Source organism: Phascolarctos cinereus, unplaced genomic scaffold (assembly GCF_003287225.1).
Source record: "Phascolarctos cinereus isolate Bilbo 61053 unplaced genomic scaffold, phaCin_HiC Scaffold_4;HRSCAF=312, whole genome shotgun sequence".
NCBI classification, from domain to species: Eukaryota; Metazoa; Chordata; class Mammalia; order Diprotodontia; family Phascolarctidae; genus Phascolarctos; species Phascolarctos cinereus.
In genome coordinates, this window is record NW_027555847.1 from 392,533,495 (window position 1) to 392,551,440 (window position 17,946).

At 38.4% G+C, this 17,946-nt stretch overlaps 1 protein-coding gene across 2 annotated transcripts in view; it reads right to left on the reverse strand.

Moving 5' to 3' along the window:
- The window catches only part of GALNT1 (polypeptide N-acetylgalactosaminyltransferase 1), a 159,547-nt gene extending 141,803 nt beyond the window's left edge, over positions 1–17,744 (reverse strand). For both annotated transcript variants that reach the window (XM_078153290.1, XM_020985688.2), the window contains exon 1: positions 17,656–17,744. The gene's annotated coding sequence lies outside the window, so the exon portion shown is untranslated. The remainder of the gene's footprint in view (positions 1–17,655) is intronic.
- Between the last annotated feature and the right edge of the window lie 202 nt (positions 17,745–17,946).

Below are 17,946 nucleotides of genomic sequence, written 5' to 3' on the forward strand. Positions count from 1 at the left end.
AGCCAGAAGGACCTGGGTTCAAGTCTACCTCTAGCCTGTGACACATGCAAGCCCTAGGACCTAGTACTCTAGGAAAACTCTTAAGATTATGACTTAGAGAAGGTGCTCAACTGCATCGGTTGAGGGAATTTCCTAACAAGAAGGTTCACTATGCCAATGAAATTGTAGGCCCTATCCTAATCTTAATTCCCCTCCTCAAACCTCCCACAAAATGTTTTTTGGTTCGTTAAAAGAGACCTTAAAATGAAAACCAACATGTATAAAAATATAAAGGTGGCGATTTTAAAATGCCCATTTCTCAAACCAAGAACCATAAAATTTGAGCCAGAAAGGGAACCTGGGAACATCTAGTCCAATCTTTTCTTTTTACAGATGAAGAATGTGAGGTCCAGAGGTATTTTTGTTCAAGATCAGGCCACTAATAAATGGTACAGTGTTCCTTAATGGGCCTATTTCACAACACATTTGCTTTTTAATGTCTTTTTAGCTAAAACTTTTTCACCAAGATCTTGGCCTTTCAATTCTTCCCCTTGCAATTGTACAAAGGACCAATGAAAACCCCTCAAGTTATTGCTAATCTCTAATAAGCTTCTATGGCATATAACAGTAGCTTAATTAAATGTTTCCTGATCTTCCCCTCCCCAAGCCTGTACATCACATGGTTTTACTATTCTCGAACACCAATGAAGGATTCAAAATAAATATTTTAAAGTTATAGGTGGTCTCCCCTCACTCAGAGACTAGCTCTATGAACTTCTCTTTGCAACATTTCACTTTTTAAAAGCTGAAGTCTCTCTCCTCCCCCCTCCCCTTTCTCACCTTCACATGGGAACAAGAGAATTCTTGGGAGCTGCTGCCACAGGGGAACCTGGGTATTCTGACACAGTATAATAATCTGTTTATGAAAATGAAGATCTATGGTCAATAAAAGATATGTATTTCTAAAACTACTCCTGAACAATGAATGTATCAGACAGAATTCTGGATAACATTTGGATTAGCAAATCCCTACCAAATTTTTCCCCTGGGCATTTTCAAAAGAAATCTCACTATATCAATGATTTCATCCTCATTTAATCATAAGACTCCCTTCCTTAACACTGCCATTTAGCCAAGTATTATCATATATGCTTATCATAGGTTTCAAGTTCTTTGGAATTATTTTTGAGATAATTTGTTCATGAACGCATTTAATAACTTTTTCTACCTGTCTTAGGGAATAATCACTCTTAGGAACAAGTTCCTATGATCACACTTTACTTATGGGCAAGCAGGAAGCCAAAAGAACCCCAGTAATTCAAATGGCCCTGAGGGAAAAAAATTCTGACAAACTGTGGCAGATTTCACAATCAGGTTCCCAGAACCACCTCGGAGGGCTGCCAGTAAGTGGGACAGAACTGGGAGAGGCTGGCTACCTGGGCTCACATGAGTATGAGGCACCCAGAATTATCTACTTCTGCCCTAAGCAAAATATACCAATCATTAAAAGGTATTTACAAATTTTTCTTTAGTACCTTAGTTAATTATGTAACAAGACAATTTACATGCCATATTTTCCATATATTAACACCTTGCAATAAACTATAAAGTTGCGAAGTCAAAAACTGTTAAGCATGTTCAGGCAAACAATTCTATCTCTGTCATCTTTATCTATCTTTATTTTATTATCATCTGAAACAGCAAATCCAACAAATACTTATTAAACATCTACTGTGCCCAAAGCATTATAGCAGGCATTGGTAATAAAAAGATTTAAAAGGCAAATATGCCCTGCCCTCAAAGAGCTGGGGGAGGAGGAGAAGAAAAGGGGAGAAGGGTTACACTGACATACATGTAAGTTTAATATAAGGTAAGAAATGATGGAGGTAAAAGAGAGATCCAAAGTGTTGTAGGAAAAGGTGAAAGAGGGAGAAAATATTCTTTTGGAGGAGGCAGGGGGAAATCCAAGAAGGCTTTCTGGAGGTGAACTAGCCCTTGAAAGAAAAGGACAGTTTTGACTACATAAAGGTAGGAGATGGAATGTGGAGCTTATGGATCATAAGATTATCCAGTTTGACTGGAGGGATGGAAAGATAAGTAGGAGTCAAATTGTAAAGGGCCTTAAGTGCCAGGGTTGAGGAGTTAATATTTTATTATAAATACAATGGGAAATTTTTAAGGGATCAACATGGTCCAAACTATGCCTTAAGACAATCTGTGTGGCAGGTTCTATAAGAGAGGGGAAAAACTGGAATCAGCAAAACCAGAACATGTTCCCATGTTTTTCAATGACCTCAGTATCTGGGTTCAAAGCCTTCTTCTCTACTTCATCTTCTGTCATTCTCAATCAATATCTACTATATGCCAGGCACTGGTGGATACAAAAATTAGACAGTCTCTGTTCTCAAATAATTTACATTCTCCTCATCCTCAGAGACTTCAACATCCACAATGATAAACACTAATAACAAAGTTCAATTACCTTCACTTTTATCCCCACTCATCTTCACTAGCACTACCAGAAAATAGAAGAATTTATGAACAAACAAGAGATAGAGAACATTATGAAATGCAAAATGGGTAGTTTTAATTACGTTAAATGAAAAAGGTCTTGCACAAATAAAGCCAATGTAACAAAGACTGGAAGGGAAGCAGAAATCATGGAAACAATTTTTACAGCCAGTGTCCCTGATAAAGGCCTCATTTTTAAAATATATAGAGAACTGAGTCAAATTTATAAGAGTACAAATCATTCCCCAATTGATAAATAGCCAAAAGATATGAACAGGCTGTATTCAGATGAAGAAATTAAAGCTATCTATAGTCATATGAAAAAAATGTTCTAAATCACTATTGAATAGAGAAATGCAAAAACGACTCTGAGGTACCACCTCACACCTATCAAATTGGCTAATATGACAAAAAGGGAAAATTACAAATGTTGAAGATGTGGGAAAATTGGAACACTAATGCACTGTTGGTGGATTTGTGAACTGATCCAACCATTCTAGAAAGCAATTTGGAACTATGCCCAAAGAGCTATTAAACTGTGCATACCTTTTGAGCCAGCAATACCACTAGGTCTGTATCCCACAGAGATCATAAAAAAGGGAAAAGGACCCACATGTCAAAAATATTTATAGCATGCCAAAAAAATATTTATGTATGTATGTATGTATGTATGTATGTATGTATGTATGTATGTATTTATAGCAGCTCTTTTTGTGGTGGCCAAGAATTGGAAATTGAGGGGATGCCCATCAATTGGGGAATGGCTGAACAAGTTGCGGTATATGAATGTACTGGAATACTATTGTGCTATAAGAAATGAAGAACAGGAAGATTTCAGAAAAACCTGAAAAGACTTCCATGAACTGATGCTGAGTGAAGTGAGCAGAACCAGGAGAACATCGTACACAGTAACTGCAACACTGTGCAATGACCAACTTTTGATAGACTTAGTTCTTCTCAGAAATGCAATGATCTAAGACAGTTCCAAAAGACTCATGATGGAAAATGCTATTCACATCCAGAGAAATTATGGAGTCTAAATGCAGATCAAAGCATACGATTTTCTCTTTTGTTGTTGTTGTTGTTTCTTTCTCCTGGTTTTTCCCTTTTGGACTGATTCTTCTTTCACAACATGACTAATGCGGAAATGTTTAATAGTATTGTAATTGCATATCCTACACCAGACTGCATGCCACCTTGAGGCAAGAGGAATGGAGGGAGGGGGAAAATTTTAAAACTCAAAATCTTACAAAAGTGAATGCTGAAAACTAAAAATAAATTAATTTTTTAAAAAATAATTTATGTCCATTCTTTCTTCCTCATTTTTCCTCTTTGAGTCTTAATGTGCACTGTTCTTCTAGTTCTGCTTTTTTTCTTTGCATTATAGAATACTGCCACTAAAGAACTTTACAACTATATCTGTTTTTGTAATTGTAGGCGTAAACACAGTTTGAACCCCAGACAACTCTTTCCAAAATAGCATGTCAAAAGGAATGATTAAACTATTTTTTTAAAAATTAAAGATTTGCTCATGTATTCTGATCTTCTGGCAATGTGGCTATGAGCTTGTTCTCCTTAATTCTGACCCTGATGTTGAAGGCATAGTTATATAGAAATGTAGCTTTTAGAAAAAAGTGTGGGACTGGTAAATAGGAAGAAGTTGGGCAAAAGAAGGGTCACTGGGAAGAAAAAAGGGCATATCTGGAAATTAATGTGTGTAAAAAAACAGTCATAGGGTTTTTTTTCCAAAGGGAAAAAAAAAGATGTGGAGGAAAAGCATACATGCAAGAAAATATTCTTTTTTATGTCCGGGATTTAGCAAGTATCTTACAAAGTATTCACTTAATAAATGTTTGTTTAATTTAACTGAACTGAAATAATTCTATTTCAGCCCACTTGAAAAGAGCAGGATGTTGATAATATAAAGGTCACCTATTCTATCCCAAAATGGGAACCATATGTGTAAAGAACAGTATATTTGGAGTCAAAAGACTAGGTTCAAATCCCAGTGTTGCCACTTACTACTATCTTTGTGGCTGTGGAAAAGTCACAACCCATTCCAGCCCCAAGTTTCATTATTTTGCACTTGTACCTCTAAATTTATCATTCTTATATTTCTCAATCTTAATCACATTACATTATTGATTATACTAATGAATTATGTATGTGTGTATGTATGTATGTATTTAACCATTTCCCTCCTGTTGAACATTTTAGGGTGCTTCCAATTTTCTTCAATTATAAATATTCTGCCATAAAAATCTTTGAACAGATAGCTTTTTCTCAATTGATAACACTGTTAGGACATATTTCCAATAGGAAAAGCTATACTTTTTTAAAAATTTTACTCTTAGTCCATACTGCAAGATTTCTTTACAAAAAGATTCTACTAGTTTGCAATTCCACCTGCAATGAATAAGAAACCACCAGCACTGAGCTTCTGGTTATTTTTGTTTTGTTTTTCCCAATTTGGGCAAGTTATTCTAACTCTCTATAATCTGGTTTCTGGCTTCTTCTTCAGATATAGACCGAGGAGTGGTATTGCTGGTCAAAGGTATGCACAGTTTTACAGCCCTTAGCACATAATTCCAAACTGTTCTCCAACAACAGTGTATCAGTGTACCTATTTTTCTACATGCCCTCAAGCATTTGTCATTTTCCTTTCACATTAGCTAATCTGATAAATGTGAGATGGTATCTCCGAACTGTTTTAATCTGCATTTCTTTATTAGTGGTTTAGAGCATTTTTTCATATTATTATTGACAGCTTTGACTAACTGCCTGTTCATATCCTTTGACCATTTATCACCTGGAAAATAGCTCTTAATTTTATAAATTTGGCTCAGTTCTCTATATATTTGAAAAAGGACACCTCTTATAGGAAAAATCTGCTATTTAAAAAATTTCTTCCTTTTGAAGTTATATGCTGGCATTTGTAGTATTATTAATGTCGATAATTGTTTGTTGTATATAATTCCTATCAGCATAATGTAAGCTTCCTTGTTTATCACTTTTTGTGTTTTGCTTTGCTGATGGAAGGACAAACAGCAGCATGATTACAATTCCTCCTTTTTCAGGTTTGCTTTGATACTCAGTAAAATCCTCATTTTTATTCTGTGTATTTCTTTGGTGTTTTTGTTGTTTCTTTTTCACTTTGTTTTGTTTTAGGTTTGGTTTGGTTTTTTGTAAACAACAGACTGTGGTGTTTTGTTTTCTTATCCAATCTCACTCTTTTTTTGTTTTATAGATTGCTTTATCCATTTACATTTAAAGTTAGGAGAGTTGGGCTTATACAAGTTTAAGACTCCTTTTGGCTCAAAGGGTTCTTTCCCCCCCAAATTAGGATTTTCTCTTCTTCCTCTGTAAATATAGTACATTTTGCCTCTTAAATTATTTTAACAATCTACTTTAAGGCTCTCTTCCCCTCACCTTCAAAACCTCCCACTTCTGTTACCCTTTTCCCAAATTTTGGGATTTTGCTCAACTCATTAGTTCCTTTCTCTCTCTTGTTCCTATCTAGTTATTTATTTCTTCTCCTCTTTTTTCTCCTCTCAGTTAAGCAGTCAAGTAAAATCTCCCTTCCTTTCCTCCTCTTTCACTTGTTTTGTCAGATTTCAAAATTTCATTTTCTATTCCTTTTTTCTGAAAAGTGATTTTCACTCATTCTCTTCATTACTTTTCTTCTCTTTCTGTATAGTCTAGCCTATTATTCTTTGATTCATGGCCCTCATACTTATTTAGTCCTTTTTTAATCTCTGCATTCATCATGGAATTTAAATTTTTAAGGTAACTATTTTAGGTTCCCTGTTCTCAATAGTTTCTATATTGTCGCCTTGCAGATCTTGCCCCCAACCTCCCTTTTTTTCTTTTGTGCCTCACTCTTAGAAATTCCAATTCCTGCAGGAGATAGGATAATGAGCTGTGGCAGAGCATTTTCCTATGTCCCTGATTGTGCGGTTCATTATTGACTTTTACCCTTTCTATGGTTGTTTTTTTCCCCCCATCTGCCTTGAAATCTCCTTTTTGGTTGCATGCCCTCCCACTCTTCTTGGTGTCAACTGCTTCCAGTATTTCCCTTCTCCTAAAGCAGGAACAGGGGTCTCACTAAGCACCAAATACCAGCAGATTGTACCCATTGTAAGGTCACAATCTCCTTTTATAGAATATCTCTCTTTTTGCATGGCAGCATTCATCAGTGGTACCTCCTCCCACTACTGAAACAAGATTTGCCAATTTTTTCCCCCTCTTTTCAATCCTGCAGCCTTTTGCCTCCCTACCTTTCTCCTACAGGCTCCAGACTTTCCCTTTACTAAGAACCGTAGGATGTATTCTTCACTGTTAAGGTAACATCACTGTCAGTATTTGATTTGATTAAGGTATATCACATATCCCCCTTTATTTTCTTCCACCCCTCCTCCTTTTTTATGTACCCTCCCATTCTGTAATTTAGTCTTACCAAAAAAGATTTTTTTCCTACTGTAGGCAAGATAGTGTGGGACTTAGTCCTTGTTTTCCCACTATCACTTCTTTTTGACTTCTGCTTTCACCTTTGTCTCCTTTTGTACATTTAGGAAAAAATCTCAAAGGTCTTTGTGTTATTTTATTGTTACTGTTTTCCTTGATTATTATGTCTGCCCTTCTTGTATTTTTGTTGTCTGAGTTTTTTGAGATATAAATTTCTTCAGGTCTGGTTTTCTTTCCAGAAATGTTTCAAATGCCCTTTAAAAAAAAATCCTGAGCATCCATCTTTTTCCATTAATCGTTAGGTTCAAATTTACTGAGTAGGTCATTTTGGATTGCATCTTAAGTTCCTTTTCTCTTCAGAACAAAATATTCCATACCCTTCTGCAGTTTCTAGTGAGTATAGAATAAATGTTATTCAACTTCCTTTCCTTTATAAAAACTTTTAGTCATTTGCAGAATTTGATGTTTTGTCAGTGGAATTTTCAATTTAACCCATAAGTGTCTTAAAGTTTATAGCATATAGTTGTTTCCTATTTCTGTAAGTAATTTGTGTTTTCTTTCTATTGTTACTTTGTTTTCTGTGTTCAAAAGTTCTGAGCAGCTTTCTTGCACTACTTCTTACATTGCACTGTTCAGGTTTTTTGACTTCTGTTTTTCTGAAAGACCTGTAGTCCTTAAATTGTCTCTATGCATCCTATCTTTGAGATCAATATGTTTTGCTTATATGAAGATCATATTCTCCTTTAACATTACTGCTTCTAGATTGTCCTTTACTTTGGTGTATTTGCATTCCTAATCAGTTATTCTCTTCCTCACTTGGTAAGACTTGCAATCATGAGATCAAATTTTTCTATTCTGCTAATTATTACTATTATGTGGGCCATAAATTCTACTTTCACAATTCTCATTTCTCTTTTTAAACATTCAGGAACACCCAGCTGTGGTTCCATGCTCCCTTTGGAACCCATGAGGTCTTCTGCCTCAAGTACTGATTCATTTTCCTTTGTCTTTAAATATTTATTCTTATATGGACTCTTTTACCTGACTTAGAGGCTATATTCCCTTTCTGTTAGTAATATCTAACAACTGCTTATGTTGTTGCTAAGTCATATCTTCATGACCCCATGAACCATAGCTTGAGTTTTCTTGGCAAAGATACTATGGTGGTTTGCCATTTCCTTCTCCAGCTGATTAAGACAAACAGAGGTTAAGTGACTTGCCCAAGGTCATATAGCTAGTGTCTGAGGCCAGATTTGAACTCAGGCCTTTCTAATTCCAGGTCCAGTGTTGTATCCACTGAGTCACCTAGCTGCTTATGCTCAAGGTCTTCAACTGAGTTTTCCACCTCCTGAGATTATGAGTAATTTCAGTCTTTTCTTTTCCCCTTATAATAGTGCCCTATCACTCACTGACTCCTTCCTCCTTTGAATAGGGTTTCCTTTAGGGTTGCTAGACCTCACAGATACCTCAGCTTTTTCCTATGCTGGGCTATTCAGAGTTCACCAGCTTTAGTCTTTGCCCCAACTGTAACATCTGGCTTGATAGAACTGGCCCCAACTACATACTGGATTCTTTCCCTCAGGCTTAGTGGAGTGTCACATACATCCTACTCTAGGTTTCCTCTTTCCCTCAGCTCTCCACTGTTGCCACACACAGCCCTATCACATTGTTTTCGCATACTGAGAAAGCTTCTGTCTTTGGCATCTCCAGGGCACTGAGAGGAGAGAAGGGGGTTGGAGTGTAAAGCTAAGTTCTGTTGCAAGCCCACGGTCAGCTCGTGCAGTCCTGCTGACATAGACACAGTGGGAGTGGGAGAGGAGTACTAAGTAAACCTTCTAGGGATTAGGTATAATCAGCCTTCTCTATTGTTGGTTCAACAAGTTTTTATCTTGTTTGGGTTCTTGTTGTTTTGGACCATGGAGAACAGTTGAAATTACTTCATCTCTTGCACATAATCCACTTTTTGGAGGTCGGAGAGGTCATAACTACAGTGTCTAGTCCTCTATCTTGTTTAATTCAACATTATCTTAATACCTAAGCCATTCTATCTTAGGAAATGTCAGAACCGCCATAGTCCCACCTTACCACCACCCTTCTGACATCTCCCTAAAGCCAAGATGACTTGAAGTAATATTTAGGGGACTCTTAAAGACAAAAAAAAGTTATATGATGTTAAAATATAACTTGAGGTTAACATTCCCAAAGAACAGTATCTATTCAATTCCTTCTCAGATCACTCCAGGCTAAAAGGAAAAGCCTCTTCCCAGGAATCTAGACCTTTCTGAGTAGCAAAGGAAGGCACTTTCCTTGAGTGCTTCAATAGACCAATAGCTTCAGGAAATGGAGAAGTCAAGACTCTAAAGAAGATAAATCTGGTTACCCCCTTAACCTATTTCCCTAAGAAAGACCTCAGTTCTTGAACTTCTACCAACTGCAAAAGAGGGAAAAGTCTGAAAGGGAAGACCAGAGAAATTTTAAAAAATATTTCTAAAGAAACTAAAATGACCTTAGTGCAAAGCAGATGTGCAATAGCAAGCAGATGGTAATGCCTCTTTAATGTAATTTCCACCAATAAAATCATATTAGTTTCTGATATTGAACCTGTTTTTTAATTAATTTATTTATTTTTAGTTTTCAACAATCACTTCCACAAGCTTTTGAGTTTTAAATTTTCTCCCCCCTTCCTCCCCACTTCCCTCCCTAAGAAGGCTTGCAATCTGACTTAGGCTCTACATATACACTCCTATTAAACATATTTTCACATTAGTTATGTTGTAAAGAAGAATTAGAACCAACAGGAGGAACCACCAGAAAGAAGAAACAAAACAAATGGGAAAAAAAAGAGCAAATAATATACTTCCATCTGCATTAAGACTCCACAGTTCTTTCTCTGGATGTGGATAATAGCATTTTCCATCATGAGACTTTTGGAGATGTCTTAGATCCTTGCATTGCTGAGAAGGGCTAAGTCTATCAAAGATAGTCATTGAACAACGTGGCTGTTACTGTGGACAATGTTCTCCTGGTTCTGCTCTCTTCACTCAGCATTAGTCCATACAAGTCTTTTCAGGTTTTTCTGAACTTCACTTGCTCATCATTTCTTATAGCACAACAGTATTCCATTACATTCACATACCACAACTTGTTCAGCCATTCCCCAATTGATGGGCATCCCCCTCAATTTCCAATTCTTGGCCACCACAGAAAGAGCTGCTATAAATATTTTTGTACATGTGGGTCCTTTTCCCTTTTTTATGATCTCTTTGGGATACAGACCTAGTGGTATTGCTGGATCAAAGGGTATGCACATTTTTATAGCCCTTTGGACACAGTTCCAAAATGCTCTCCAAAATGGTTGGATTAGTTCACAACTCCACCAACCATTAGTGTTTCAATTTTCCCACATCTTCTCCAACATTTATCATTCTCCTGTTTTGTCATATTGGCCAATGTGATAGGTGTGATGTAGTACCTCAGTTTTGACTGCATTTCTCTAATCAATAGTGATTTAAAGCATTTTTTCATATGGCTATAGATAGCTTTAATTTCTTCATCTGAAAACTGCCTGTTCATATCCTTTGACCATTTATCAATGGTCACGATATTGATATCATGATATTGAACCTACTGACATTGACTACTAGGCCACTAGTGACAAGAACTTTCTTTTCCGAATGTTCAATAGATCTGAGTTTAGCATGTGCAGTAGTTGCCAGAATATTATCCAATGGGATGGGATGGAAACATTGCTATTCCAAAGGCTGTTGGGGTTAGGGTTTCTCCTAGACTTTCTCCCTTAAGGTCTGGAGGGAAGAGAATAGTCAAAGTGGTGGCAGAGATCAAGAATGGTTCTACAGAAGAGAGACAAGAAGATACTCACATTAAAAAAGAATTGTAACAACAGAAATCTCAAGTTACAATGAATCTAAATATTTGTAAATAATTCAACTTCCCTCCAAAAGTTAAACAAGTGCTTTCTTTAAACATCAGGAGCAGCGAATCTTCAAACCAGAATCACTGGCAACCCAGATTATACTCTTATGTTACACTTTATATCAATGCCTATTAAATTTTGGCCAATTTAAAGAATGAATGGTTGAATAAATATAATGGAATGTTATAAAGCAGTTAAGATGGAGACTGTTAGGAATACAAAAAAAATATGGAAAGACTTTTTGTAAAATGATGCAAAGTGAAAAAAAAATAGAACCAGAAAAATGGCATACATACTAATTACAATCACACGAGGAAAAGTGAATGAGAATGATAATTCCCCTTTCACGGAGACTTACAGTAACTAAGAATGTGCTATTATACTTTATACACTGAAATAAATTTAAATGTAATTAGTTAGAGTATAATTATGATGTTTAATGCTTTTTTTAAAATTTGCCTCTGCCAACATCATGGAGAGAAAGCACAGTGCCTAGTACATAGTAGGTGTTTAATAAATGCTTTGTTGATTAGATTACAGTATAGGAAAATTCAGGAAGTATTTGAACTCTCAAATCCAAAGTGCTGGATCAATGTAAACTCGGAAAGAGATCTTTAGGGATGTGCTATAGGGCTCTGTGCTTGGCCTTGTTATATCCAACATTTTAATAAAAAACTTGAAGACAAGCATATCATGCTTATCAAATTTGTAGACAACTGGACCTCCAGCTTTCGCTATCTTCTCTGGGTAGAAGTACAATAACCACAGCCTGATCCCCAACCTGACTGGCACAGAAGTTTTAACCTGCTCCAGTTCTCTAATGTGGGCCAGTTCAACCCTCCTTGGTCAGTCTGGAGGGCTTTCACCCTGGGAAGAACACCATATTGAAACCAGACCTTAGTGCAGACACCTGGTTGGCTTTAGCCCTTCTGTAGCTCACAACTCACAAACACAAGCAATCCAGTAGCCTTAGCCTCCCTCCCCAGCAGCAGAGACTACAAGCAGCTATAATTCCCATTTCATGCTAATATACTGGATAAAGGAATAGGACTAGGGGGAAAAAATGATGGATCTGAACATTGAACAAAATCTAATAAAAATCAAATGAACAGGAAAAAAACATAAAAGTCCTATTTTTTTTAAAGCAAGTTCACAAGGAAATACAGGATGGAGTAGATATGGCTAGATAACTACTCATGAAGCAGACCTGGGGCTTTAGTGAACTCCAACCTCAACTAAGTGCTATCAATGTGACACAGCAACTGAAAAAGCTAATAATGCAATCTTCTATATCTACCAATGCAGTCTAAGAGGGTGATTAAAAGGCCACGTTTTTTTGGACGAGGGCTGATTCTGGTGTTCAGTGGATCTGTGCTCACATGTAATGAACAATGAGATTCTAATATTGAAATAGTGTCTGAAATAAGTGAATTGTCTTACTGTACTCTAACCTAGTCAGCTGGGTCACATTTAAAATATATTCAGCTCTGGAAATTACATTTTAGAAAGGACAAGGAAAAACTGGATGGAGTAGATCCATGAGTGATCTGCACTGTCAAGGGGTTTCAAAGTCATGGTGTGAGAATCAACTGAATATTAAGGTTGAAGAGAAGACTTAAAAGGGAATTCGATTGCCATCATCAAATATTGTAAGGGTTGCCATTTAGAAAAAAAAGTACTACAATTATGGTGTATCCCCTCAGAGGTAGAACTAGGACCAAGTGATATAATTTAAAGGAAAGACTTCTGCTCAACATAAGAACTTTCTAATTAGAGTAGTCAAAAAGTGGCCTGGACTACCTCAGGAGACAGTGATGTTCCTATCTCTGGAGTTCTTCAAATAGAAAAGGGGCAAGGCCACTTAGCAGAAATGTTGTAGATGAGATGCAAGCTTCAACAAGGAGCTACACTAAATGACTTCACAGAATTAGATAGTCTCAGTCTAAAGAGACCTCAAAGGTCATCTAGTCAGACCTGTACTGCTGAACCGTAACCTTCCTATAAAATCCTAAAGAGAGGTTATCCAGCTGTACTCAAAACGCTCAGGGAAGGCTACCTGTAAAAAGCTGGCCATTACACCAATGAAGCTCCTTCCAACTCTGATTGTGTTATAAAAATAGTTCATCTGATAATACTTTAGAATCTACAAAGCTTCCCTATCAACAAGTATTCTTTCAACACTATCAAAAGCAATATGTCTTTACATTTGTATAGTGCTTTACAGTTCACAAGCAGATGTTATATACACTATAAAAATATTCCCAGCCCCCTGGACTCACTATCCAGATGGGAAATCTACACCAAAAACACATAAAATAGAATTAAGTGTGGTATAACAACAATAAGTGCAACAAGAGCACAGAGAATAGAAACAGTGTGGCTGAAGACAGGTGGCTTCACTGCAGAGGAGAGATTTGGGTTGAGCTCCTTCTGTAGTTCTTTATAGATTACATTTCTCTCCTCTTTTCCATCTGCCTCTCTCTTTGCCTCTCCTCATTTTACTCATCATAATATGGAATTGTATTATATTTTAAAATACATGCTGCTCAAAGAAACAAAGAAAGGGAAGTTAAATGACACAGCTAAGGTCATGCACATAGAAGTGAGATCAGAAATCAAGGCCTCTGACCCTAAATCCTTTCCCTTGTCCATTGACCCACACTGTTACTTGAATTAATATTATTAAAGTTTTCCTAACAATAGATAAGGAGAGCTAAATGGAGGAGTGGATGGAATGCTAGGCCTAAAGTCAAGAAGACTCGAGTTCAAATGTGACCTCAGACACTTACTAGCTTTGTGACCCATGGCAAGTCACTTAACCCTGTTTGCCTCAGTTTCCTCATCTGTAAAATGGAGAAGGAAATGGCAAACCTCTCCAGTATCTTTGCTAACAAATCCCAAACGGGTGGTAATTAGGCTAAAAATAGAAAGGTACATGCAGAGGTGTGCTGGAGACTGCTGGGGCTAAGCTGACTGTTGAATTTTCAGGGTGAACATTTATACCTTGGAACTGGGCAAATCTTACAAATCAGATTTTAATTTATTGGGTTTTTTTAACTGTCTAGACATTTTTTAAAAAAGGATGGGAAAAATGTTAATAAAGCAAATTAAACTTAAAAAAAACCAAAAGGGGTCATAAAGGGTCAGACACAACTGAATGACAGCAACAACAGAGAAACTTTTTCATGAAGAAAGATATTTGTTGCATTTATTAACAAAAGGGACTGGACCTGTGATTTCACTGGTATGGGAAATTTTCAGACAAGAAAGTTCCCTCTACCAATTCAGGTTGGCATCTTCCCTACAACCTATGGTCTTAGAGAGCTGCCTAGGACACTACATTAATTAAAATATTATATTGTCAGTTCTCCATTTTAAAATCAAGTAATTTTAATCAGTTATATATGTTCTTCAAAAACAAAAGTTGGTTTTTTTTTTACTGTCATGTGGCCCTGGCTTAATTTTTTTTTGGTGGAGTTTCGAAATGCTTTACATTCTCATTTTAGAGCTTTCTAGTTTTATCCACTAAATCAGAAATTGGAACAATCTTAAATTCAAATGATATGTAGTAAAGAGCATAATGTAGTGATCACTTTGTTTTAAGAAACTTTAACAAAGGGAGAAATAATAGTAGGTACAGGGATACATTCTAGACCAGGGGTGGGACACCTGTGGCCTCAAGGCCATATGTGGACTTCTAGGCTCTTGGTTCCACCTTTTGAAAAGAGTCCAAGTTTTACAGAACAAATCCTTTCATTAAGGGAATTTGCTTTGTGAAGTTTGGATTCAGTCAAAGGGCCAAACTTGAGGACCTAGAGGACCACATGTGGCCTTGAGGCTGCAGGTTCCCTACCCCTGTTCTAGATATCCAAAAAAAAAAAAAAAGAGGTTATGGTGCAAAAACGGCATTAACTAAAATCATGTCACATGTTCCAGACAATACAAAATATGCATCCTGACAAGAATTTTAACATTTGACTTGATGTTACAGAACATATAGAAGTTAGACAAAACGTATGCGTGCAGATATATATGCTTTTTGTGCTTTTGAATACATGTGAAGCACACATCTGCTACAGTTTTTACTGAAGACTTGCTTCTCTGCATCAGCAGGGGTATCACAGGGGGGCAAGGAGTTGCAAAGGACAGCCAAAAAGACATGGTTTCTGGCTCTTCTGACTGAAAACTAAAAGTAGCAAACTTCTCTTCCACCTGACACCCTTAGATCTCTGATCTTTGAAGCTCATAGTGACATAAAAATTTAATTTTTTATCTAATCATTTATCTATTAACTATTCAAGAAAGCTCTCCAGTTTTATAACTCACTCCTTAAAAGAAATTAACTTTATGATCTTATGAACCAGCTTACCCTAATTGTGATTTTTGAAGTTTTAGGGTTTTGTTGTATTTTTTTTAACATGACCAATTTCCTTATAATGGAGATTTGTTACTGAAGGATTATTAGTCAAAGTATTGCTGCCTTGGTATTTTAAAATAATTACGTACTAGAAGCATACTAAATGCAGTTGGACTGTTCTATCAAGGGGTCAGAAATCAGATGCAATACCTATTCCAGAACTTAGTCAGGGCTTCAATATCAAATGGGAGGATGAGTTCATGCCAGACACATAAAGGGAATTCATGCTTCAAATAAGAAGTTTTACTAGGTGACCTCTGAGGTCCCTTCCAACTCTAGGATTCTACAATTCTTTGTCACCACACGTAATTCTTCCCCTCAAGAAACTTCCATTCTACAACATAATGTTCTGTCTAAATAATGAGTTACACAGTGCCCTTACATATACTTCACATCAACCCTCAACAACAACTGAGGCAGGTGGTATTATTCTTATTTTATAGATAAGGAAACAAACTGATATAATGAATGGTTGATACAGCTAACAGGCCAGCTTTGAGTCTTTCTGACTCTGGCTCCAAGTCCAGCATTCTATCAATCAGCTCACCACACTGCTTCATTTCTGTACTGCAGATAAACAGTCCCTCAAAAGAATGATTTCACTGCATGAATACTGTCTCAGCCAACACAAACTGCAACCCCTTTATGTCTTAGGAGCCAGTTTAACAAGCTACGGTAAAAAAAAAAAAAAGCACTACTTGGTCTCTGAAGATGCTAGTGCCTTCCTCTCTGAAGTTACCTTCCATCTACTCTCTCTATATATCTTCTATTTACCTTTCTATATACACAGTCTCCCTTCCTCTCTGCCCCCCCACCCCATTAAAAGACAAGCTTCCTGAAGGCAGGCTATTTTTGTTTTTTCTTTATATTCTCCACACCCAGCTTTTAGTAAGTGCTTAATAAAAGCTTGTTGACTGATTGGCCAACTTCCTGGTGATGAGCCTCTTAAACTTTTTGAGACTGGTTTTCAAAAGACAGTCTATTCCTAACTAAAAGCCTTTTAAGATTGTTGGACTGGCCAGAGTTTGTACTCCACTGACAAAGCCTTTGAGGGTGAGGGTCACTTCCTCACCCCAATGAGGATGCACCGTACTAAATACACATAGAGAAAACATAATCTATTCTCTCTGGGGACTGGTTAGTTCACATGGTTTGAGCATTATGCTCATAATGAGGCCAAGGTCATAAGCTTGATGCAAAGAACTGTTCTACAGCCACATACTGCACACACGCACACATACACCCAATTTCCTTCCCCTCTAGCAAGCCTACCCAGGTGAGAGTGCAGAACACTTAATGCAAACCACCACGACTTGGAGTAATTTAAAAATACTGACTCATCAATGTGGCATGTCATAACATTTTATTAATCTGCATGGGAAAGATAACACATTATCAATAGTACTGTCATAGGAGAGTTCAAAGAATCTCTGAAAACATAATGGGGGGTGGGGGAGAAAGGGGTTACTTACCTATCACCAAACACTTGAGGCCTACTAACTTACGAAACTGTGGTGAGCCCTGGCTTCTTATAGAACTAGAAGAGGTTCGGTTACTAACCTGATAACTCTCAGCATCTCCTCCCCATCCCTCTACAGCACACACAAGAAATAGTAGGTCCAGGTCTTAAACATCGCTGCTCCAAATTCCTCCCCATTACCTTAAGTGCCACGACCATATTAAGCTACAGCCTAGGGGTTTTCTGTTCATTTTTTTTAAAAAACAAAAACTTCCGTTTTTTGTAAAGAAAAGCAACTCTTAACTTAATGTCAGACTACAGTTGAATCGAAACTCGATGCTTTTAGCAGCTGCCAAAAAGGAGCTGCCTCCTATCCCAGCTAAAGCCGGCCATGAGGCTGCGTCCCCCCCTACCCAGGAGATGGGGGGTGGGTGGGGGTGGAGGGGTGGGATGTTCGATATCGGTCACTGGTGACCTCCCATTCCTGGGGAACGGAAAGGATGTGGCCTGAGGAAATAAGGGGCCAAAGTCCAGAAGGCCAGTCTCCGGACTTCAATATACCTATTATACCTCCAGACTCCCCCATTTCGGGTAACTTTCCCAGACCGATAGGAGCGCGGCAACAAGCCTGGGGGGTCCCGGGGGAGTGACCACCAGCACTGCAGGGCCAAGACCCTCACCTCCCCGGGAGGGGGTGACCTAGACCCCCCACCGGCCAGTCCTGGGGGAGCAGGCCCCCCCGCCCCTCAACAGCATCCGCAGGGCGTCAGAACAAGTTCCCTCCGAGTGACGCTGGACAAAAAAAAAAAAAGGGAACTGGCCACGGCCACAGCTACGGCCACGGCGAGGGCCGCCTCCTCCCGCCCCGTGCGCAGCCCGGGAGACCCTCACCTCCGCCTCGGGGTCCTCGTCGTCGTGCTCGCGGTCCCCGGGGGCCCTGCCCCGGGCCGGTGCGGGAGGACGCGGGTGCAGGCGGCCGGGGCCGGGGCCGGCGTCGCCTCCTGGGGCGCCCTCTCCTGCTCCTGGGCTCCTTGCTGCCCCGCAGCCGCGGACTCCCGGCCGCTGCCCCGCGGAGCGCGCCCGCCGTCTCCGCCGCGGCCCCTCAGCCGCCCCAGGCGGGCAGGCTGGCCGGCTGGCGGGGGGAAGGGGGAGGGACAGAGGGAGGGAGGCCGGCTCGGGCGC